Below are 7,161 nucleotides of genomic sequence, written 5' to 3'. Positions count from 1 at the left end.
ATAGTCATAAGGATTAAATATAGACACCATAACTAGAGCTCTAATCCAACTTATAGTTATTGTTCACCCATTATGTGTGACTATGCTAGGAGCTTTGCATGTATTAATCTTCACAATAATTTTTTTTTAAATCATTTTTTTTTAAAGATTTTATTTATTTATTTGAGAGAGAGAGAGAGAGAAACAGCATGAGAGGGGATAGGGTCAGAGGGAGAAGCAGGCTCCCTGCTGAGCCGGGAGCCCGATGTGGGACTCGATCCCAGGACTCTGGGATCATGACCTGAGCCGAAGGCAGTCGCTTAACCGACTGAGCCACCCAGGCGCCCAATCTTCACAATAATTTTACATGTGTGAATTTTTATGGTAAAATTAAATGCATAGAAAGAGTTTCTTTTTTTTTCTTTTTTATTTTTTTAAAGATTTTATTTATTTATTTGACAGAGAGAGACACAGCGAGAGAGGGAACACCAGCAGGGGGAGTGGAAGAGGGAGAAGCAGGCTTCCTGCCAAGCAGGAAGCCCGATGCAGGGCTCAATCCCAGGACCCCGGGATCACGACCTGAACTGAAGGCAGACGCTTAACGACTGAGCCACCCAGGTGCCCCAATAGAAAGAGTTTCTAGGAAATTAAATTACTTTCCTATTTAGTAAGTGCATATTGTTATTATTCTATAATAAGATAATATAGCTGGAATTTAATTTACTTAGAGGCTTGTTGTATATTACATCTTATTTAATAAGTATATATGTATGAAATAATATATAGAATTTATTTAATCCATAGATATACTATATTACAGAAATTCTAAACTCTCATAAAGCAGAGGGTATTTAGCCTATATCTAAGACTCATCAAATATTTTCATCTGCAGGTAAATTTGCTACTTCCAGTTATAGTTACTCAATGTCAGCAATGAATTAATGTGGACAATTAAACTAATTAAGAAAATTCAGGCAACTAAATCAAATATTTCTCCATTTTTAAAATAACATTTTATTTATTTTTTATCTCATTTAAGTAAATGAGATACAAAATATAGTTTTACAAAGATATAAGCCATCAGGGGACGCCTGGGTGGCTCAGTTGGTTAAATACCTGCCTTGGACTCAGGTCATGATCCCACTGAGCCCAGTGTTGGACTCCCCGCTAAGCGGAGAGCCTGCTTCTCTCTCTGCCTGCCCCTCTCCCTGCTTATGCTCTATCTGACAAATATATAAAGTCTTTTTTAAAAAAAGATATAAGCTATCAGGTAGATATCAATAAAAATAAAATAGAAAAAAATTTTCTTTTTTTCTGAGAGTAAAGTAAAAATAGCAGTTGGATTAAAAATAATTTTAGTCAGAAAAGCAGCTTTTATCACTGTCATTGTTCTAATCTATAGAATTCACATTTTAGCTGGTAAACCTCCATAAATTTTGAAAATATGATTTAAGTGCAGAACAGAGTAGTTAAATTGGATATTACTCATATTTTGTCATAAATACAAAGGTATCTATTGAGCTAAAATTTTAGAAATGACAAATGAAAATCAAATTAAGTCAGAGTAGTAAAATCAGAAGAATGTAAAAAATCCTAGATACATCCTTTTCTAACAGACACTTGAAAGATATTCTCAATTTCTGTAGAGAGGGAAGGCAAACTTTTACCTAGAAAAAGATAAAGGAATACAGTTTAATGTTTATAAAGACTGAGTTTTCTATTTTTAAAACGTATAAACTCATTCAATATCTCACAGGTGTACTTGACTTTCCTCAAAGATACAAGGCCAAACATGCATTTTGTTCCTTTATGATTGCAGAGTTATTCTTAGAAAATGTATTGTAAACCCTAAGGGGTTACTGTGGAAGCAGCTGAAACATCAGCAGCATTCCTGTTCTCAGGTTATTGAAAGCTATAGCCTGGTACAAACATGATCCCATCATCTCCTGGGGCAGGGTATAGATTTAGGAGCTATGAAAGAAAGTAACCCTCAACACCCCTTCCTGCCTCCAGTGACTGCTAGCACAAACATCCTGTTCCCCCCTTATCCCATGACTGCCTCCCTGCATGCCCACTCTCAGGGGAAGGTGCAGGTCTGCTTTCCGCCTTCAAGATAATTGCCATCTCTTTGTATTCCTTCCCCATGCTTTGATACATCTGTCCTTGCTTTTCTGATAAAAAACAAAATAAAAGCTATGTGCAGGATTCAGCTGCTGCTACTCTCCCTTGCAGAGGCAGCCCTGCACAGCCACTCAGATTGGTGTCTGAGAACTTTATTTCAGTGTGTGACAACAACGATTATATTAGTAATTTTTGAATTCCTTTACAAAACATTGTATTTTAAAATATACATATAGGATAATACCTTTACTTCATATATACAAAGTAACTAGCATCTATAATAATAGATTACATTAACATCACCAAGACCAGCAAATTATATAGTGAACACAGAGTAGAATACAATTTTAGAATAAATAAGCTTATAGAACTCTGAAGATAACAGCCTTTTATTATTTGAAAGTTCTTAAACTTTTTTTTTTTTTAAAGATTTTATTTATTTATTTGAGACAGAGAGAATGAGAGAGACAGAGAGCACATGAGAGGGGATAGGGTCAGAGGACGAAGCAGACTCCCTGCCGAGCAGGGAGCCCGATGCGGGACTTGATCCAGGGACTCCAGGATCATGACCTGAGCCGAAGGCAGTTGCTTAACCAACTGAGCCACCCAGGCGCCCGAAAGTTCTTAAACTTTTTAAAGATTATATTCTCATATTGTATTTCAAAAGTATGTCTTAAAACAAAGTTTTCTATTTGCCCCATATTATTTATCTTTTATCAATGTGTTGGATATTTTCTTGTAAGTTATGTTTTAGACATATTAAATATAACAATCCTAGGACTTTGAAAGAATCAAAGTGAATCAAATGTATGGTAATAATTTTAATTTATGCAAGACATTTTAAAAGTTAAATTGAAAGCATGAAAAATATTCTAAAGAATCTTCTAAAATTATAACAAAAGTGAATTCTCAAATAATATTTTATTTTATTCACCTTTCAATGGGCATATTTAGTGTGTAATACCACTTTTTTTGCCCTAGAATCTGAGATGACTCACACAGTAGAAATAAATAGGCTGAAAGTATAGGTTTTCCAGATGTCTGATTTTGGATTTGTTATTGCATCATAGTTTGGAGATGAAAGCCCTCAAACTGTAGATTTATACACTAAGAATCCAGCACTGAAGTCATTCATATTTAATAACACTGATTTCAATGTTAAGCAGACTTTTATTATTCAATTTTCATGTATGCAATAAATCATATATTAAAATGTGGACAGCAGTTATTTGTTCAATTGTCAATTTGAAATAAAAATCTCTCATTTTATTCATTAAATCATTATATTAAAATCAGCTTACAAATTTGATAAAGTTTGACTATTATGATGCTAACTCTTCTTAAACAATTTTATAAACAGAAAACTTGGGTAATAATTATCTATAATTTATTGCATCTAGTAACCAGCTAAGAAAAATAAGGTATTTATTGTACAATAAAATAATAGTTAGAATTATCTATATATTTGATAAAGAATAATTAACTCTTTGGTTCTTACTATATTCTGGTTATCTGGGCTGAACAAATAGGGCTTTTTGGCTCATGGTTTAAGTGTGTAAATCACAAACTTTTCTGGGTTCACTTAGCTTATGGTAGCTAATGGGTGTTTTTTTTAAATTATTATTATTATTATTATTATTTGTTTAGAGAACATAGGCTCTATGTCTATGTCTTGTGAAGAGGCATTTATGGCTTTTCTTCATAATTTTTCACACATAGGTATATAGCGAACAACGTTGGAAGTTAGAAATAGCATCTCCCTCCAGAGCAGAGGATAGATTAGATTTCTTTCCTATCCAGGGTGATAAACATAATGTCTCCCTCAAAATCAAAGGATGGATAAATTTGCAAGCAATCCTCCTTTGAGTTTGGGAGTTTCCTAACTTGAAGTTTCTCACTTATGACATAAACTCACTGTGTGCACAATATCTATCTGTGCTAGCTGGTATCACCCCTATGTGACTTGGGAGACAAGGGGATACAGTGCAAATATAAAGCTTATTCTGCCTGCTCTGATATAACTAATAGTGCTTTGTCTCTGACCCAGGAGTCTTGTGTCTTTTGTCAGTATCGATGAAAATGTGGTTGGCTAACCTTATAGCTTTGAAGCAGGATAAAATAAACAGTTCTTGATATATGACAGAAAACTGGGTGAATAAAGTCCTTGCTAACCAAATTTTGCTATTTTTTAACTAAGTGACAACTTTTATTTATTCAGTAGAATCAAAGCACAACTTTGTTGAAAGCTTAACATTAACTGGAATAAACTGTTTGTATGAGTGTGTGAATAAACACAGCTTAATGAAAGAAGCATTGGGATAATTTAGGAATTTACCATTCTAATCTTCACCAGAAACTACTTCTATGAATGAAATAAGTTATATATCTGTTACTACTTCTAAATCTATGCTTATAGAATATAAATATGACAGCCCTCACTAAATTAAATATTAGAAAACATTATTTTTATCTGGATAGTCTGATGACTATACACAAACTTTCTTAGTAATTTCTAGAGGTATCTGGCAGTCAGAATAAGAACAATAACAAAAACAGAGCAAGGAAGAGATTTGTATTATTTAATAAGAAACCTAATTAATAGAGGCACCTGGGTGGCTCAGTCATTAAGTGTCTGTCTTCAGCTCAGGTCATGATCCCAGGGTCCTGGAATTGAGCCCCACATCAGGCTCCCTGCTGGGCAGGAAGCTTGCTTCTCCTAATCCCACTCCCCCTGCTTGTTTTCCCTCTCTCGCTGTCTCTCTCTGTCAAATAAGTGAATAAAATCTTTAAAAAAGGAAGCCTAATTAATAGAGTAGAGAAAATCAGAGTTTCAAAATTAATACCAAAGTTTGAAATATTATGCTAATATCTTTCATACTGCATGGTATTTTTGTCTTTACTAAGTATTGGGAAGTATATCCTTTTAGACAGTTATTCAGAATGTTTTATTGTAACCAATATTCATTTCTCAATAAAGGTGTTATAATTTAAAATATCATTGCATCAATAGCATAAAGTGCATGCAATGTATATAAATGTGAAACTATAGTTGTACTGCTAACAGTATTTCAAAATTCTTTTTCTTAAAAGGTAATTATATCAGGGCACCTGGCTGGCTCAGTTGGTTGAACATGTGACTCTTGATCTCAGGGTCATGTATTCAAACTCCACATCAGGTGTAGAGATTACTTAAAAATAAAATCTTGGGAAAAAAGGTAATTATATCACCATACAACATGGAGTAAGAACAACAAATACATACTTTCAATGTATTCTCTAGGAGAGACTCCAAGATGGTGGAGGAATAGGAGACCTTAGTTTCCTCTGGTCCCAGGAACTCAGCTAGATAGCTATCAAATCATCCTGAACACCTGCAAGCTCAACCAGAGATCTAAGAAAATAATAGCTGCAACTCTACAAATAGAAAAGTGACCACTTTCTGCAAGGTAGGAAGTGCAGAGAAATGAATCCGAGGCGCTATATGGAAAGATAAACCATATGGGGAGGGAGCCTCCATAAGCCAGCTACCAGAAAGTGATATAGCAGCAGAGCACAAAATCAGAACTTTTAGAAGTCTGCTTCTGTGAGGGACATCCCTACCTGGAAGGTGCTCAGGTGGTGAAGTGGGGTAGAATCCTAGGTGGGATTTGTATTTAATTATATATATACACATTTTTTTTTCTCTTTACAATTTTGCATTGCGATTTCTTCTAACAGACTAAAATACACCTAGAATTTAGTGTATGGCTCTGTTTTCTTCACTTGTTTGATCATAATCTCTTTTTTCTTCTTCTTCTGTTTTGTTTTGTTTTGTTAGTCTTTTTTACTATTCATCTTCACATTTGCATTCTATCCTTTCAACAAATTTAATTTTATTTTTGCATATATATATATATATATATATATATATATATATATAAGTTTTTTATTTCTCTACAATTTTGAGATGTAGTTTCTTCTAACAAACTGACCAATATAATCCCTATGTCTTTTGATTGGAGCATTTTTTGATTTACATTTAAGGAAATTATTGATAGATATATATTTATTGCCATTCCATTATTTGTTTTGTCATTGTTTCTGCAGATTTTCTCTGATCCTTTCTTGGCTTTGTCATTTTTGGTCTCTCCTTGGACTCAAAGAATTCCCTTTAATACTTTTGCAAGGCTGGTTTAGTAATGACAAACTCCTTTATTCTGTGTTTGTCTGGCACACCATCTCTCCTTCTATTCTGAATAATGGTCTTGCTGTATAGAGCATTCTTGGCTGCAGTTTTTTTCTCATTCAGCTCTTTAAATATATCATGCCACTCCACTCTGGCTTCCCCGGTTTCTGTTGAGAAATCTCATGCTAGCCTTATTGGTCTTCCCTTGTATATAAAGGACTTCTTTGTCTTGCTGCTTTTAATATTTCTTCTGTATCACTATGTTTTGCAGATTTAATTAAAGTGTGTCTTGTGATCACCTCCTATTTTTGATTTTGATGGGAGTTCACTGTGCTTCCTGGATCTTGATGTTTGTTTCCTTCCCCAGATTAGGGAAGTTTTCAGCTATTATTTCTTGAAATAAATTTTTGCCTCTTTTTCTCTCTCTAATTTTTCTGGGACTCCTATAATACAAATTTTACTATATTTGATTGAATCCCTGAGGTCACTAAGGGTATTCTCATATTGCATAATTCTTTCTTCTGTTCAACTTCATTGTTTTCCACCTCTTTGTCTTCTAAGTCATTAATTCATTCCTCTGCATCTTCCTGTCTGTTGTTTATTGCATTAAGCTAGTTTCTAATCTTGTTTATTACACTCTTCATCTCTGATTAATTTATTGATTCCTTTTTAAATCTCTATCTCTGTGTTAAGGGTCTCCCTGATGTATTCTATTTTCTTCTCAAGTCCAGTGTGTGGAGTTATTCTTGGAAAATATATCGTAAGCCCTATGGAGTGATTGTGGAAACAACTGAAATGTCAGCAGTGTTCCTGTTCTTGGGCTATTGAATGCGATGGCCTGGTAGGAGCAGGATCCCATGATCTCCTGGGTTAGTCTTAGAAAGTATATTGTAAGC

Source organism: Leptonychotes weddellii, chromosome X (genome assembly GCF_054177405.1).
Source record: "Leptonychotes weddellii isolate Sample4059 chromosome X, ASM5417740v2, whole genome shotgun sequence".
NCBI classification, from domain to species: Eukaryota; Metazoa; Chordata; class Mammalia; order Carnivora; family Phocidae; genus Leptonychotes; species Leptonychotes weddellii.
The sequence above is the reverse complement of the archived record's forward strand: the minus strand, read 5'-3'. Positions refer to the sequence as shown.